This window comes from Hyperolius riggenbachi, chromosome 1 (assembly GCF_040937935.1).
Source record: "Hyperolius riggenbachi isolate aHypRig1 chromosome 1, aHypRig1.pri, whole genome shotgun sequence".
Classification (NCBI taxonomy): domain Eukaryota; kingdom Metazoa; phylum Chordata; class Amphibia; order Anura; family Hyperoliidae; genus Hyperolius; species Hyperolius riggenbachi.
In genome coordinates this window covers 140942206-140960571 of record NC_090646.1, presented here as the reverse complement: position 1 = coordinate 140960571, position 18366 = coordinate 140942206, and the positions used below count along the sequence as shown (strand labels likewise).

The following is an 18366-nucleotide window of genomic DNA, read 5'->3' as shown; positions in this document are numbered from 1 at the left end:
TGGTTAGGGTTAGGCACAACCAGGGGGGTCTTAGGGTTAGGCACCACCAGGGGGGTCTTAGGTTTAGGCACACAAGGGGGGTCTAGGGGTTAGGGATAGGTACAGGGAGGGTTCTGTGTGAGAGTAGGCTTAGGTATAGTTTTAGTAAAATTTTAGTAATACTTACTAATGTTTTACAACACTTATTACGAACGTAGTTATATTTATATCATCGTTGTAAAGAATATTTTCAGATTTTATTATAAGAACAAACCATAAATGAAGGTTATTCACAATAATATACAATTATAACAGTTAAACATATATTATCGTTTTTTTAATAAACGTAATTATAAGTTTCACTTTTGAAACAGGGAAGATTAACATTTTCACAATTGCCGATTTCATAAACATTATTTAATGATTTATAATTTTGTAAAACATTATTTGTAAACGAAATATAGCACACTATTTTTATAAACGCTGTTAATGATTAATTATTAATTAGCGTTTACACCCCGCGCCCTTTTTGTCCGGGCGCCCTTTTTGTACGTACGCGGTGTCTCTAGGGGCTGCAAGTGATCAGCCAATACACTGCGCTCAGGATATACAGTCAGTGGGTGACTATAAACAGTCTGAAAGTCAATCGATATTCCTTAACGACCAATGCATCAAAGGAACCCTTCTTATCTCCCCATACAGCAGCAGACAGCAAATACAGGGGTGTCGCCCCCCTACCCCCCCCGACACAGGGTGACTTACTGCGAGAATGGACTCAGTGACTTAAAATGCGTATTGAGGGTTCTTATGGCGACCCTCCGGCCTTCCTCGGTCACCCTCTACGTTGGTTGGTCATCAGTGGTTCCTTCAGATCAGGCGCTTTAATTTTATTGACTCGCTGAGTCCATCCTAGCAGGGAGTCACCCTGTGACTGTTTATAGTCCCCCACTGACTGTATATCCTGAGCGCAGTGTATTGGCTGAACACTTGCAGCCCCTAGAGACACTGTTTAACATATGTAGCAAATTTGGTGATTATAGCACGTAAACGGCTAAAGTCAGCGATATTCTTCGTTGTAATTTTGTAGCAAAGTCTGGAGGTGAATTCACGGTAAAGGCGAATTTTAATGCAAAATACGTGCCGGTACCACATACAAAATTGCTAAGCAAAAATGGGCCAATTTTCTGCAAATAAAAGTTAGGAAATTTCTGTTTATCCCTACTTATTATATGATAAGCAAGAAAATCGCATCACAATTGAAGAGTTTCATGCAGGGATTTTCTTAACTGCTCCAATTTCGTCTCACAAATGTAAATGTTCACCTTAATGTTTTGTTGTGAAAATTAAAGTCCTTATTGTGAGATGGGAGTTTTTAATATTATGAATGAATGGCAAGCAGAATCCCACCCAGGTCTATGCTCTGTGATATGTAAACTATGTGACTATACTTTCCCTTCTCTCCCTTAGCATGCTCCTATTAAGTGTCAGTGAATGTGTGTACACAGGCAGCAACCACTCAAGCACTGGCAAGTTTACTTATTAATAATTTTCAGCCACGTCAGTTGAAATGGGGGCCTTATCTAAAGTGCACTGTATTTGCATTATTGATCTTGCTCCATCATTAGATAACAGCAGTAAAAGTAGAACAGGCCTATCTGAAGCTGGAGTTTGTACACTGCTGCTTCTCCTGCCCTGGTATCCTTGCTGTAATGAACTATCCTGCTCAATCGTGCACTAGGAGCACCCATTATGCTGCAAAGTAAAAACTGGAGACAAGCAAAGACGGTGCAGGAAATGTGGGCGGACCATGCGCCACCATAGGCCGTAATGTGAATTACAGCTATAGCGGCCCTGAGACAGTCATTTAGGTGCTGTCAAAAGACGGAGCCCAAATTAGTATAAAACAAAGTAATTCTATCACCAGCAATAGCTGGCAGCCTGAATAGTAATTAATGCCGACAGGACTTTTGCAGGAGAAGGGTGAGGCGTTTTTCGGCTTTGCCCTGCGCCCTAATTTCCCTTTTTTCCTTAATTACATACATTTGTAAAAATTTCAGCCTTCTCTTAGGGCCCTTTTCTACTCCCGGCGTGTTACGATCCAAAAACGCTATGTACAAAAATAGTGATGGAAACCACATTAACTGCTTCCATTAGTGCAAGCCTTTGTAGGCACGCTACTGCTGTAGCATGCACTACTAACTTACTCACGCTTCCCCCAAAATGAACAGCTGCTCCAGTTGTCTCACTCTGGACTCTGTCAGGTCCAGTGAGGTAGGCACTAGTCTGTTTTTAAGTAGCGCTGCTCATATCCTTGCCATGTACTAATGTAATTCGTTTTTGGTCAGCTGCTCCCACTTAACAGCCATGCTTTTGGTGTATATGCAGAGCTTCTGTTTGGGTTCAAGGTGCGTTTGTAGTTCCTGGGGGGGCTCAGCGCATCTCTGATGGAGGCCATTCGGAGGCGGCCTGGTGTTGCGCTGATCCACCTTTTGCGCAATTTTAAATTTTCTATTTTATTTGATTAGCCGCACCCAGGCTATGCATATACATAGGTTAGGATTTAGTTAGTGTTAGGCCCCTCCCATGGAGGATTGACTTCTTCGCAGTGGGAGGGACGAGTACTTAATAGGTTGCATGCAAGCTGTTAATGGAAACCAACATCCTCCTCTAGTGGTAGACAGGTCATGTGTATGCTCGGTGTGTATTCGACCCCACAAGTGGGGCTTGCACTCTTTTGCAGGTAGGCACTAGTCTGTTTTTAAGTAGCGCTGCTCATATCCTTGCCATGTACTAATGTAATTCGTTTTTGGTCAGCTGCTCCCACTTAACAGCCATGCTTTTGGTGTATATGCAGAGCTTCTGTTTGGGTTCAAGGTGCGTTTGTAGTTCCTGGGGGGGCTCAGCGCATCTCTGATGGAGGCCATTCGGAGGCGGCCTGGTGTTGCGCTGATCCACCTTTTGCGCAATTTTAAATTTTCTATTTTATTTGATTAGCCGCACCCAGGCTATGCATATACATAGGTTAGGATTTAGTTAGTGTTAGGCCCCTCCCATGGAGGATTGACTTCTTCGCAGTGGGAGGGACGAGTACTTAATAGGTTGCATGCAAGCTGTTAATGGAAACCAACATCCTCCTCTAGTGGTAGACAGGTCATGTGTATGCTCGGTGTGTATTCGACCCCACAAGTGGGGCTTGCACTCTTTTGCAGGTAGGCACTAGTCTGTTTTTAAGTAGCGCTGCTCATATCCTTGCCATGTACTAATGTAATTCGTTTTTGGTCAGCTGCTCCCACTTAACAGCCATGCTTTTGGTGTATATGCAGAGCTTCTGTTTGGGTTCAAGGTGCGTTTGTAGTTCCTGGGGGGGCTCAGCGCATCTCTGATGGAGGCCATTCGGAGGCGGCCTGGTGTTGCGCTGATCCACCTTTTGCGCAATTTTAAATTTTCTATTTTATTTGATTAGCCGCACCCAGGCTATGCATATACATAGGTTAGGATTTAGTTAGTGTTAGGCCCCTCCCATGGAGGATTGACTTCTTCGCAGTGGGAGGGACGAGTACTTAATAGGTTGCATGCAAGCTGTTAATGGAAACCAACATCCTCCTCTAGTGGTAGACAGGTCATGTGTATGCTCGGTGTGTATTCGACCCCACAAGTGGGGCTTGCACTCTTTTGCAGGTAGGCACTAGTCTGTTTTTAAGTAGCGCTGCTCATATCCTTGCCATGTACTAATGTAATTCGTTTTTGGTCAGCTGCTCCCACTTAACAGCCATGCTTTTGGTGTATATGCAGAGCTTCTGTTTGGGTTCAAGGTGCGTTTGTAGTTCCTGGGGGGGCTCAGCGCATCTCTGATGGAGGCCATTCGGAGGCGGCCTGGTGTTGCGCTGATACACCTTTTGCGCAATTTTAAATTTTCTATTTTATTTGATTAGCCGCACCCAGGCTATGCATATACATAGGTTAGGATTTAGTTAGTGTTAGGCCCCTCCCATGGAGGATTGACTTCTTCGCAGTGGGAGGGACGAGTACTTAATAGGTTGCATGCAAGCTGTTAATGGAAACCAACATCCTCCTCTAGTGGTAGACAGGTCATGTGTATGCTCGGTGTGTATTCGACCCCACAAGTGGGGCTTGCACTCTTTTGCAGGTAGGCACTAGTCTGTTTTTAAGTAGCGCTGCTCATATCCTTGCCAGGTCCAGTGACCTTGCAGGATCAGATGCCCACATTTTGATTGGCCCAATAGGCTGCCTGTCATTTGACAGGCGGCCTATAGGACCAATGTGCATGGGGATCTCGTCTTACAAAGTGAATCAACCCCCAAATCAGCTAGCTAATTGTACAAGCTGTTAGTCTGTATTTCTCCTGTCTGGCTCTCAGGGAAATTGCTAATGTTGCTGAAACCCAAGAGAAGCTGAAGACGTGTCTGACAATTCACCATGGCAACAGGGACATGAGCCCTCTGCTGCGCATGCGCACTGTCCCAGTTTGAAACATAATGTATGGCTGTCACGGAAATACATTTTTAAATATGTGGCGTTTATGACTGTCTCAGCCAAAAAGGTTCCTGCGCTAGAGCAAAAAAAGGACCCTGCAGGCAATGTACAGCTGTGATTTACAACACTTATAGCAGCACTACACACTTCATTGTAAATGCATCTTTCACTTTAGAGAAAAGATTCTTCCACTTATTTGTACAAATAGGCTTGAATCTAGGATTTAGTGCAATCACCAAGTGGGCATAAATACTAGTTATCATTTACTTTTGCACAGGAATTGGACTATAATGAATCTGTACTTCTGTGAATCCAGCTGTCTTATTTCAAAGCTTTTTTTGTATAGAACAAATCATACTTTAAAAATATAGTAATGCGATCTAAAGCAGCACAGCTGAAGGCTTTGACAGCAGGCCCTGCTGCTTGCAGCGTTTGGTACACTGCTTGAAGTCTTTGGAGATTGCCCCTACAGCTATGAAAGTCTGGTACAAATAATGAAAAGGGACTCTTGAGAAGCTACTTTAAAAGTAACTTATTTTACATTACCTATTCCCCCCCCTTTCCCCATACACACACAATCTCTAACCTAATGCTGCAACCCCCAGCTTCCAAACTCCCCTCTTGATGACTTCTGAGCAGTGGCGTAGCTAAGGAGCTATGGGCCCCGGTGCAAGTTTAGCATTGGGGCCCCTCAAGCACTCTTTACATAACAATTGATACGGCAAACCAAAACCAATCAATGACAACCACAGTGTCAGAGGTACAAGAAGGAGATGGGAAACAGTGTGTTAATGACCACTACTATTCAAATCAATTATACTGTAGAAGTGAATATTATAAGCACAGGACCAATAAAGAGCTAATACTGTGTTTGAGGCGTGGACCCCTTGGGACCCCTCTAGCCCAAGGGCCCTGATGTGGTTGCTACCTCTTCACTGACAGGATCTGACAATTATTTCCTAAAAGGTCCGATCTGCTCCCAATCGACAACGGGATCAAATGGGAGCAGTTTGGATACAGATAATAATGAGGATAGCCGACATTGCTAATGAAGGGGAAAGGGAAACATTCACACAACTGGGAACAGGGCTGTGCTCATACCTGACTCTGTTAAGATCCCCAGAGCTGCTCCATACTTTGTGCACACGCTGCTGCTCCATGCTCTGTACACTCGCTGCTGCTCCATCCAAAGTCAGCTGTAGCAGGGAAAAAAAGGGAGTGGTGCTGTGAGCTGCAGGATTTTTGCAGATATTCTGAGATCTCAACTCGTGCCTGTCCCCAGACACTGCACTGGCCCTGCCTGGGAGGGGGGGGGGGGGGGGGTTCTGGGCAGCTGTAATCCCCCTCTGTGTTTGCCAATGATGCTCACTGTTGAGGACGTATGCAGTCCTGCCATTTACTCAGACAGCCACAGAGCTAAATCTATTCTCAGCTGCGTTTGTTTTCACTAGTGCTGTCATAGTGCCTCCCATCTTACAACCCTTTGCACCACATCCAAAAAAACTATGCTTCTCCCACATTTCTACATCCGAACCCCATCATTCTTTCCATGCATCACATGGCTAAAACCACACCTCTAATTATACTGAGGAAAGGTCCGCTCCAGTCAGTTGTAAAGTATATCGACCCCCCACATATAGGTCACTGTAAAAGGCTTAGCTGTTGCGATAATGGGGCACACCTCCAAAAGCCAGCAAGTCCAGATTTATACTTTTTGTGCCCCTAAGCAAAGTATCTTGTAGCTCCCTTTCTTGTGCAGCAGCTCCCCTCCCATTCCACGTGCATCCCCCTTTCCATGTGTTGCTCCCAATTTTTTGCCTCCTCTTTCACATGAGCACCTCCAACAGCCGCCCAAGGCCCGGGCCTTTATGTCCTTTCCAGAAATCCGTCCATGAAAGCCAACTGGGAACCTGATGAAAGCCGCAGTGGGTGAGGTCAATGCTAGTACTTAAAGAGATCTACAGTTCAGCACTGCCCTGTTAGTCACCCTGTGGTTTTATGTAGGTAGTGGTGTACAGCTTAGTCCCACTCCCAAACTCTCATAACTATTTTTTTAATATACAGGTCCTTCTCAAAAAATTAGCATATTGTGATAAAGATCATTATTTTCTGTAATGTACTGATAAACATTAGACTTTCATATATTTTAGATTCATTACACACAACTGAAGTAGTTCAAGCCTTTTATTGTTTTTCTTATTGATGATTTTGGCATACAGCTCATGAAAACCCAAAATTTCTATCTCAAAAAATTTGCATATTTCATCCGACCAATAAATGAAAAGTGTTTTTAAAACAAAAAAAGTCAACCTTCAAATAATTATGTTCAGTTATGCACTCAATACTTGGTCGGGAATCCTTTTGCAGAAATGACTGCTTCAATGCGGCGTGGCATGGAGGCAATCAGCCTGTGGCACTGCTCAGGTGTTATGGAGGCCCAGGATGCTTCGATAGCGGCCTTAAGCTCATCCAGAGTGTTGGTTCTTGCGTCTCTTCAACTTTCTCTTCACAATATCCCACATATTCTCTATGGGGTCCAGGTAAGGAGAGTTGGCAGGCCAATTGAACACAATAATACTATGGTCAGTAAACCATTTACCAGCGGTTTTGGCATTGTGAGCAGGTGCCAGGTCGTGCTGAAAAATGAAATCTTCATCTCCATAAAGCTTTTCAGCAGATGGAAGCATAAAGTGCTCCAAAATCTCCTGATAGCTAGCTGCATTGGCCCTGCCCTTGATAAAACACAGTGGACCAACACCAGCAGCTGACATGGCACCCCAGACCATCACTGACTGTGGGTACTTGACACTGGACTTCAGGCATTTTGGCATTTCTCTCTCCCCACTCTTCCACCAGACTCTGGCACCTTGATTTCCGAATGACATGCAAAAGTTGCTTTCATCCGAAAAAAATACTTTGGACCACTGAGCAACAGTCCAGTGCTGCTTCTCTGTAGCCCAGGTCAGGCGCTTCTGCCGCTGTTTCTGGTTCAAAAGTGGCTTGACCTGGGGAATGCGGCATCTGTAGCCCATTTCCTGCACACGCCTGTACACGGTGGCTCTGGATGTTTGTACTCCAGACTCAGTCCACTGCTTCCGCAGGTCCCCCAAGGTCTGGAATCGGTCCTTCTCCACAATCTTCCTCAGGGTCCGGTCACCTTTTCTTGTTGTGCAGCGTTTTTTGCCACACTTTTTCCTTCCCACAGACTTCCCACTGAGGTGCCTTGATACAGCACTCTGGGAACAGCCTATTCGTTTAGAAATTTCTTTCTATGTCTTACCCTCTTGCTTGAGGGTGTCAATAATGGCCTTCTGGACAGCAGTCAGGTCGACAGTCTTACCCATGATTGCGGTTTTGAGTAATGAACCAGACTGGGAGTTTTTAAAAGCCTCAGGAATCTTTTGCAGGTGTTTAGAGTTAATTAGTTGATTCAGATGATTAGACTAATAGCTCGTTTAGAGAACCTTTTCATGATATGCTAATTTTTTCGAGATAGGAATTTTGGGTTTTCATGAGCTGTATGCCAAAATCATCAATATTAAAACAATAAAAGGCTTGAACTATTTCAGTTGTGTGTAATGAATCTAAAATATATGAAAGTCTAATGATTATCAGTACATTACAGAAAATAATGAACTTTATCACAATATGCTAATTTTTTGAGAAGGACCTGTAGAGCCACATCAATTTAACCTAGTTTAAGTAGTCCTCGCTCCAGTATGCTAACAACAGTCATATATCTGCTAAGCTAGAGTGGTAGATTGGTAGACATTAGACCACCATGCAGCTTCATGAATTGTTTGCCTTGATAAAAAACTTAAAAAAAGTATATAAAAACACATGCTAGACTTAGGGACAGGCAAACACCTGTGCAGCTGTAGGAGGGTCTACTGAGCTCTGTGTCATAAACATGTCACTGCGGGGCACCTGCTGCATAATTATGTTTTTGAGGTACATATGCTTCTTATTATCCATGATTTTGTAGAGGTTGGAGTGAGGGAGCTTTATCCAAGGCTTTGCTTAGTGCCCACTGATGAACACTAGCCACACCCTGGCTAGGTTCACATATGGTTATGTTATGCTCATTTATTTTTTATTCGACCTCCTGCTTAATTTTTTGTGATTATGCCCACTTTTCCCCGCACTGTACAGTTCCTCTATTTCTTCTGGGATTTCTAGTGTGCAGTGTAGTTTACCATTGCTATCTTGTTATTATTGATATTATTTGCTTGTCTTTTGACAATATCTGCATGTCATTAACATCTGCCTATCGTCGGTAATATCAGCTTACATATTTGGACATTATTTGGCCTTGCCCACAGTCTCTTGTGGCCAGGCCTATTTTTTGCCAAAGAACAATTAGTGCACGGCCCAGTGTGTTCATTTTGCACTGAGGCGCACTGTTGACTGTGTCTGCCACTGGGTACATCACAAACTCACTCCTCCTTTTTGCAAATCTTTTTATAACCATTCACAATCATTTCAAAAGCACACGTCTCAAATCACATATTATGTTAAAGTGGACACAAATTAAAAATACAAGATTTCAGAAATAAAATCTATTTTCTAAATTATTATAATAAATAGCAGCCTTTTTTTCAGCTGCATGATAACAAATATAAAATATTTTACATTTATTGGCGAAACCCCTCCCTTCCTTTCAAATTGCCGGGACAAAATCCGGCAAATTGGTGAAATAGGTGGTGTTCGGGAATGGAGAAATTGCTAATGGCTGCCCCCAGTATAATCCTAGTTATGAAAAGAGAAGGGTGAAAAGCATGCACTGAAATGCTCATAGGCTTGTAGGAGTGTTTATTTATCTTTGAATGTGTCAGAGTGGTGCAACTAAATATTTTTAATTAAAAAAATGTTTGGTTTGGGTCCGCTTTAAACTACATACACTGAGGCCTTCTACACGCTTCTTGCTTTGTTGCAATTTCTTCAATCGCACTCAGTGGCGTAGCTATGGGCCCCGGTGCAAGTTTTACATGGGACCCCCCAAGCACTCTATATATAACAATTGATACGTCTCCCCAAAACCTGCCAGGGACAATCACAGTGTCAGAGATGCAAGAAGGGGATGGGGAACAGTGTGTTAATGATAACTACTATTCAAAGCATCTATAGAAGTGATTATTACCAGCACAGGACCAATAAAGAGCTAATACTGTGATAGAGGGTGGACCCTTCGGGGCCCCTCTGGCCCAAGGGCCCCGATGAGGTTGCTACCTCTGCACCCCCTATTGCTACAACACTGATCGCACTGCAACAGTTACGAAAAGTGGCATCGCATCTTAAAGGACAAGTGAAGCAAAAGGGATATGGAGGCTGCCATAATTATATCCTTTTAAGCAATACCAGTCGGAGCAGTGCTTTTCAGCGCTGCTAGATTTGGGCGCAGCCGGCGCCTCCATAGACTACAATAGGAATCACTCCTATTGCAGCGCTCAGTGAGTAACGTCGGCGCCGTCAGAAGGCGGAGCCGAGGTTGCTTAAAAACACAATAATTCGGCCTCCAGCAATCGTTGGAAGCCAAATTATTTCATTCCCCCATTATCCATGGCGGCCTGGAGGGGGAATAGTAATTAAAACGGCCCGGACTCGTGCAGAAGCAGGATCAGCCATATACCGGCTGAATCTTGCGCCCAAGTCTACCGGCGCCGATTTCAAATGTACTCATACCAGTTGCCTGGCTATCCTGTTTCTATTTGTGAAAGGAACGTGCTTTCATTGGGGCAACACGTGTTATCGTGTGCAAAAATCCATACATGAATGCATTACATTACATTAAAAATGTATTACATTACAAACATGCATTAATGTATTAAACTTGTTTGGATCACGCGAAAAGAACTTTACTGATTTTTACCAACATGGCAAAATGTACAAACGTATTGCTTTATACGTGAGCTGCTACTTAAATTTTTATGAGAAAATAAAATACTGTGACATTTTCCAGGCTGCTTGTAGGTGAATTCTGCTGTTCAGACAGCACCGGTGAGAGAGAGTCCAATTGACAATTTCATGGAGCATGCCGCATTCCAGCGCTCTGGTGCTAGTTGCTGGTGTGGACTGTAGGGGGCAGCCGTGATCCAGCGGGAGAAGTGATTTAAATGACCTCGGTGGATGTGTGCGCCGGTGTGTGCGGGAGAGCGGATCAGAGCAGGGAGCTGAGCTCAGCAATACTTACATGTGAGTGGCCGGCATCTTCCAGGAACGCCAGCAGCAGCAGGCAGGTGCAGCTCATATACTAGCATGACCTTGACACGTTCCCATGCCTATAGCGATTGCATGGAGCAGGATCCGGTTACCGGCTGCGCCTAATGACACTTCTCTATCTCTGCATTGCTTTATCATGTCTCCTAGCGGTTCCTTCCCTGCCAGCCCACTACCTGCTGTCCTGCACTGCAGCTCCCCCTGTCCCGGCCGACCTGCTGCTGCCTGCATCTCCTTCTGACGCATAACGGACGGTGCAGCCTAAAGTTTATGTTGACGCACTTTACTGTCACTGGCTTGTAGACGTCCCCTCTCCCTCCCACTCGCTATCAGGACCCCTCTCTGACAGCCCTCCAGTATATAGCTGAGCAGCGGACAATGGGAATGAATGACCCCCTCTCTGATGTCAGTGAGAGTGACTCATGGTGAAAGCTGGCTCTAATGGTGGAGGAGGCATAGCCAGGTAATGTGAGCACACACAGCACTGCAGGAGAGATAACGTTTTAATCCGTTCACGTTTATTGCCCGGCTATAGACACCATATAGTTATTGCCTGTGCAGCTATAGATTTCTAGTGTTTATATAACCCCCTGACCTCCATTACCTCCCTGTTTTATAGAAATGACCTGTTATGTTGGATTTGAACCAGTTATCGCTGTTCTCTTTGTTGAGGCTTTAAGGGGGTGCAGAGGTTGCGACCGCATCGGGGCCCTTGGGCCATAGGGGCCCCCAGTGGCTGTCCCTCAACTGCAGTATTTGTTCTCTATTGATCCTGTGCTCATAATAATCACTTCTATAGAATAGCGGAAATCATTAACAAACTGTTCCCCATCCCCCTTCTTGCACCTCTGACACTGTAATTGCCATTGGCAGGTTTTGGTGCCTCATATCAATTGGGGGGCTCCAATGTAAAACTTGCATCGGGGCCCATGGCTCCTTAGCTACGCCACTGGGCTTTACCTCAACTCCATAGAGATAAGTGTCTAGTGTACATGCCAGTGTAATAATCCATACAAATGAATGTTCTATTGGTCTAGTGTACATGCCAGCGTAATATTTAAGATAAAGTTTGTTTACCAATGTAAAATCTTTCCGGCCTTGACAAACAACTGTCAGATATTATTCTGAATATCCCTGTGCAGAGCTGCGGTTTATTCCTGGGGAGATTTTTAAATTAATATAAGATACAACATACCGGTAATCATTATTATAATTTAGTATTTATATAGCACCAACATCTTCCATAGTGTTGTACAATGTACAAAAATATACAGTAATGGGGAGCATAGCTACATGAGCAGTTCAACATACTTTACAATCAGGACACTTGGTACAAGTAAAGATAAATACAGTTGATGTGTGGTTTGAAAAAGATCAATACTGATGGATGATCATATGATAGAATGCCGCAGTAGGGTGCACTGGAGGCATAGTGTGACAGCGGGGGCACAGAGGGAGACAAGACACTAGTGGCACAAATACTGCTACTTCTAATTTCTAATAATAAATGCTGAACTTTTTTGTGTACATACTCACCTAAACGATTATTAGGAACACCTGTTAAATTTCTCATTAATGCAATTATTTAATCAACCAGTCTCATGGCAGTTGCTTCAATGCATTTAGGGGTGTGGTCCTGGTCAAGACAATCTCCTGAACTCCAAACTGAATGTCACAATGGTAAAGAGATGTGGTTTAAGCAATTTTGAGCTTTGCATGGTTGTTGGAGCCAGATGGGCTGGTCTGAGTATTTCACAATCTGCTCAGTTACTGGAATTTTCATGCCCAACCAATTCTAGGGTTTACAAAGAATGGTGTGAAAAGGGAAAAACCTCCAGTATGCGACAGTCCTGTGGGCGAAAATGCCTTTTTGATGCTAGAGGACAGAGGAGGAGAATGGGCCGACTAATTCAAGCTGATAGAAGAGCAACGTTGACTGAAATAACCACTCGTTATAACTGAGGTATGCAGAAAAGCATTTGTGAAACCACAACATATGTAGGTAGAAAAAAACAGTCTTGTAAAAGTAATCCCCTTTAATGGCTAACTGATAAAGTTAAATAATGCAAGCTTTCTGGGATCTAGTCCTCTTCTTCAGGCATATTTCCAGATGTTAGCTGAAGTAAAACACTGATGCAGGTAAATGGTTAACTCGTAGATGGCAGTTGTGCTGGTTACTGTTTAGCAGTTAGATGTCAGGTGATCAGCAGACTGGCGCCAGTATGCTCATGCAAGCATACATGAAATCCAGCAGGTTTCTGAAGATCATGAAGCCAAGTCAATCATGTTACATAAGGAGTCATAAAGCAACGACACACACAACCTTGAGGCGGATGGGCTACAACAGCAGAAAACCCCACCGGGTACCACTCCGCTCCACTGAAAATAGGAAAAAGAGGCTACAATTTGCACGAGCTCACCAAAATTGGACAGTTGAAGACTAGAAAAATGTTTCCTGGTCTGATGAGTCTCGATAGTCAGATTTTGGCGTAAACAGAATGAAAATATGGATCCATCATGCCTTGGTGGTGGTGTAATGGTGTGGAGGATGTTTTAATGCCACGGGCTACCTGAGCATTGTTTCTGACCATGTCCATCCCTTCATGACCACCCTGTACCCATCCTCTGGTTACTTCCAGCAGGATAATGCACAATGTCACAAAGCTCAAATCATTTCAGATTGGTTTCTTGAACATGACAATGAGTTCACTGCACTAAAATGTAGGGCTGCATGATGCTCCGGTTTTAAACCGAAACCGCGGGTCCTGAGAAGACGATCTGGGGATCTTCAGGATCCGGCGGTTTCCGGTTTAGTGCCCGTGCTTGGCCGCATGGTCCGCCTACCGCTACGCGATGAGGGGAGACGCCGTAGTGCATATTCCATATGTTAATGAGCTGGGGGGGGGGGGGGGGGTCGGGCGAGTCCAGTCCAGAGCGGCACAGAGCTTCTCCAATCGCTGGAAAGCAATGGAATGACGGAGGCAGTAGGCGGAGCTGTACGCTCCGGACTGGACAAAGTTAGTCTTTTGGTTTACAAATGGTCCAGATACGAATGACCTGATGCAATGAACTAGTCACCCATTGTGATGTAATTTACTCATTGTGGCACTGATCAAGACGGAATCTGTGGTGGGGTGCAGCTGTGGACTATCTTGGAGGTGAGTTATGAGAAAGCAGTGGAGTCTTAGAGGGCAGGGGGTGACACAGGTGGCACAAAGGGGGGCAAAACAAACAATAAAAAGGGGCAGGCACTAAGGGGGCAGTGGAGAAACCAAGGCAGTACAGGTGGCGCTAATGGGTGCACTGAGGATGAAGGTTGCACAAAGGGGTAGAAGTAGATGGTCAGGTGGAACTGGAGGTGGGGGGGGGGGTGAGGACAGAAGGAGTGCATGGGAGCAGAAGCAAAGGAGAAAGGCACACAAATACAGTAGAAAAAACAGTAGTCGCAAAGGAGGAGAGAAGAGTAATGATGACTCAATGAGCTCAGAATAATTTATCCTCTATCCAGGCTACCCAGGCAACCTTAAATTGTTGTTTAAGGTGGCAAACTATTAGTTAATATAGCTGCACAGCGGAGTGTGGTCAGGTGTTAGTCAAGGAGCAAGACTATCTTGGAATAATGTTTTTCTTTGAGTTCAGCTTGTGCTCAATCCAAGAGCATACATTTATGCAAATGTTCTTGGCACACCTTACTTTGTTTGGGGTTGCTAGGAGATGTTCAAGCTTTTCTCAAAGTGGTCATGAAGGAACTTGAGGATGTCTTTTTTTCTTTCATGAAACTACCACCAAGTCCTACAGAATGAGTGGACCAGGGTTGGCTACAGAGGAGCATTTCAGCTAATTAAGTGGAGTGTTTTTACAAGGAATGGTGACAAAATAAAGGCTCTATAAATTAGATTGTGCTGCAGTTTTCAAGAGTATTTCATTAATTACTGCTTTCCTTACGTGATTTAAAGTCTACCTACAGGCATTTCCATCATAAATCTACAGGGTTGATGGCTGCTAAATCCCATTTAGCTGTAATTGGGAGAGGTTTGAGTTAGATTGTCTTGTCCTTGTGGAGACTGAAAAATGCTGTTATCCTATTCCTAGCGGTGCAAGGTCAAATGGACACACATATTGACTGTAGAGATGGTGTCTTGTTCCTTGGCTGAGATTCTGGGACCCAGTGCTGTACAGGTATAGGTCACAGCCAAGCAACAGGCTCTTTTGCTAAGTGCAGGAGAGTATGGATGAAGGCACGATGCAGAGCAGATTCTGAAGGGTGGGATGAGGATCCAATACTCAACCTCTTCCAGTGGTGCATCAGGTTAGCTGTAGTCCTATTAGATTTTTGGCAGAGATGGCCTGACTGGCTTCCTCCATAGTTTATTGCCAGTTTTTTGAGAATGGCCAGTATGTTACTGAATCCCCAAGCTCCACAATTCTATGACCACACCACCAAGACAATCTATCAAGTCAGGTTGAGGCTCCCAGATTGTCGTGATCTCTTGACCACACCCTATACAGAGGGTACCATCGTACATATGTGATACACTGGAAATCCTGCAAAGGGTTGAGAAGGCCACCTGGATACCAGACTATAGGCTAGCCACCATTGATGTGGTCAGCCTTTATAACCACATACATTAGTCAGGCATTTGAGCAGCTAGGCAGTTTTTTTTTTTTTTTTTTTTTTTTTAATTATACACTAACCAAGGCTATCATTACATTGGATTTCGTTGTGAATGCCTAAAATTTGTTTAATACATAATGCCTTTGTATTTCATAGAAAGTGGTATAACAAGGTAGGTGGCATAGCCATGGGGACCCCAGTGGCTCGTACTTGTGCAAAGTTGTTTCAGGGGGCTTGGGAGGAAAAATTCATCCTTTCCGAACGGTCCTTCAGAGACTGGTCAAGATTCATAGATGACGTGCTGGTGATGTGGTCAGACTCTAAGGTCAGCATGAGGCTCACGAGTGAGATTAGTGACAGCGAGATCACATTTTTGGACCTGAAGCTGATAGTGAGTCGGGGTGGCTTGTTGTTGTGTTGATATAACAGAAAACTGACTTCTGCCAATTCCTTGCCGCATGCCAAGCGAGCTATTCAGCCACTCAGATGCAACAACTCCGATAACTATTAGTCATAGTAATTAATGCAGAGGTTCTTTAAAGAGGTTACAATCTCTCCCTCTTATGCTAGGTACTCGCCATACAATTTTCTGACTGATTTAGTGTCAGATCGATTATTTCCAACAGGTCCAATCTGATTTCCGATCGATTTTCCATAGCAGTGAACAGAATCTCTATCAGAAATAAAATCTGACCTTTTGGAAATAATCAGTCTGACAGTAAATCTGTCAGAAAATTGTATGGTGTGTACCTAGCATTAGTAGAAGGCAGGGAAAAGGCAAAAGTCCAGAGCTGCAAGTGCTCATTTTCCCCAAAGGAATGGGCTGAACAGGCTAGCTTTACCTTTTTAAATATTACAACATGGCAGCTAAAATTAGGAAAGCCATCTTTACTCATTGGCCACCAGGTTTACATGGACCATTGCTTGGACATTCATTCAGCAGCCTTTGGTGACAACATGGCTGTAGGGCTGGAGTTGGAAGCAGTTATTTGGTAGTTTGAGTCTGCAAAAATATATAGTAAGGGGGCTTTTAGGACCATTGTAGTCCCTTACACACTCCAATGAGTTCTGGGTCACCATGAGCTTTCTGGTTTAGTCTATACATACGCCAACACCTAATGATCTTAAAGGACAACTGTAGTGACAATAATATGGTGGCTGCTATATTTATTTTCTTTTAAACCATACCAGTTGGTTGCCTGGCAGCCCTGCTGATCTATTTAGCTGCAGTAGTGTCTGAATAACACCAGAAAGAAGCATGCAGATAATCTAGTCAGATCTGACAATGTCAGAAACACCTGATCTGCTGCATGCTTGTTTAGGGCCTAAGGATAAAGGTATTAGAGGCAGAGGATCAGCAGGGCAGCCAGGCAACTGGTATTGTTTATACGGAAATAAATGACAGCCTCCATATCTCTCTCACTTCAGTTGTCCTTTAAATTGTAATACAAATTAAATGTTAAACTGTCCTACATAATATAGTAGGCATACTAAAGTACTTGTCTGCTGAAAGAGTAAAGTCCAGTGCATATTTGTTTTATAAGTTTGAAGTCCATCTGTGCTATTATACAACTTATGCATCATTTTAATATGTAATATAATCAGTATTTTTGATATGTGAATACATTAGTGTTTTATATACTGTCATATAACCAGTATTATTTCTGCTTCAACATAGATAAGAGGACTTCTATCAGGTGTACTATTTTAAGCACATAAAACAGAATTTTAGCTTGCCAAGGCTGTAAAAAAATGTAAAAGTATTATATTTATGCACTGTGCTAATCTACAAGAGGCATTGCACATTGCTAAAGCAGTAAGGGCTTGTTCACACCTAGGGCGTTTTTCACTATTTTTAAAGTGCGGACGATTTGCAAAATTGCCCTGAAAGTGCTTGTGCAATGATTCCCTATGAGAGAGTTCATATCTGAGACATTGGTTTAAGATCCGCTCAGCAAAGTGGTGCCTGTACCAATTTCTGAACGTTTTTGCTCAATGGAAGGTATAGGGAAATCGCAAAGAGCTTGAAAAAGCGATTTGTATAGCGATTTCCCCAGCGCTTTCATAAATAAATACATTGTGTTTGTTAATTTCCGGGTGAAAGAGTTCACTTCCTGACTGATGACAGGAAGTGAAAAACCAGAATCTCTCTACAAAAGCTCTTTATACAAAGACAGGAAAAAAAAGTGCAAAATCGAAAATCACTGTCAGCGACATCGATTTTAGATGTGAATAAGCCCTAATGGTAACCAAACCTTTCATCCTTGCAGTCTATGTACGCTCTTTCAATTGTGGCAATCTGAAATTATGACCCTTTTGTGTTTGGGCAGCCTTTACTTGTATAAACATTTTGCCAAGCAAGTACGTTCTGCTCTTTCCACTATATCCAAAAATGTTGCTTATTCAGACAACAGCATGCCATCAGAAATCCCTTAATGTGATTCTGAACGGCAAGTTTTTTTTTCTTTTTTTTTTTTTTTTCTTTTTATAGCTCACATCTGAATCCCTATAGCTACAGTGTTCTCCCCAGGCTCTTTTAGCCGGGTGCTCCACCCGGCTAGATTTGGTGACCACCCGGCTGTCATCGGCTCACCTCCTCACATCCTCCTATGCTGTAAGCAGAGTTGCCCTGCATTTTCATCTCAACCCACCCGGCTACTTTTTCATGCCACCCGGCTACTTTTTCATGCCACCCAGCTGGAAAAAAATTCTGGGGAGAACACTGAGCTACAATATGGGGTTTGGGCTATAGCTTTGCAGCGACACTGGTGCCAAGTCCAATTCAGAGGCGGCACCCATTGGAAATAGGGCCTCAGAGAGGGGTGACGATGGTTCTTTTGCGTAATTTTGTCTTCCGTTCTTGATCATAGTGTGCAGTTGCGGGTCAGGCTGTGTTCTCACTTAAGCGAAGAATGTTTTTTTTTTTTTTTTTCGTTTTTTTTTGTCCATTCTCTGCTCGTCGCTAAACGGACAGTGAACGTCTCCTATTTTATAAATGGGAGCCTTTCACACTTGTCGTGCTGCAGTGGATGCCCGGGGTCCATCGCAATAAGCTGACCACA

At 43.7% G+C, this 18366-nt stretch overlaps 1 protein-coding gene across 4 annotated transcripts in view; it reads left to right on the top strand.

Annotated features, from left to right (window-relative positions):
* The first annotated feature begins 10582 nt into the window (after window positions 1-10582).
* Window positions 10583-18366, top strand: part of MTUS1 (microtubule associated scaffold protein 1) — a 388163-nt gene continuing 380379 nt past the window's right edge. The window contains exon 1 of one of the 4 annotated variants that reach the window (XM_068278642.1): window positions 10583-10665. The gene's annotated coding sequence lies outside the window, so the exon portion shown is untranslated. Of the gene's footprint in view, window positions 10706-10730; window positions 11153-18366 lie in introns of those variants that run through there. The other 3 variants (XM_068278641.1, XM_068278639.1, XM_068278643.1) reach the window with 3 other exon arrangements.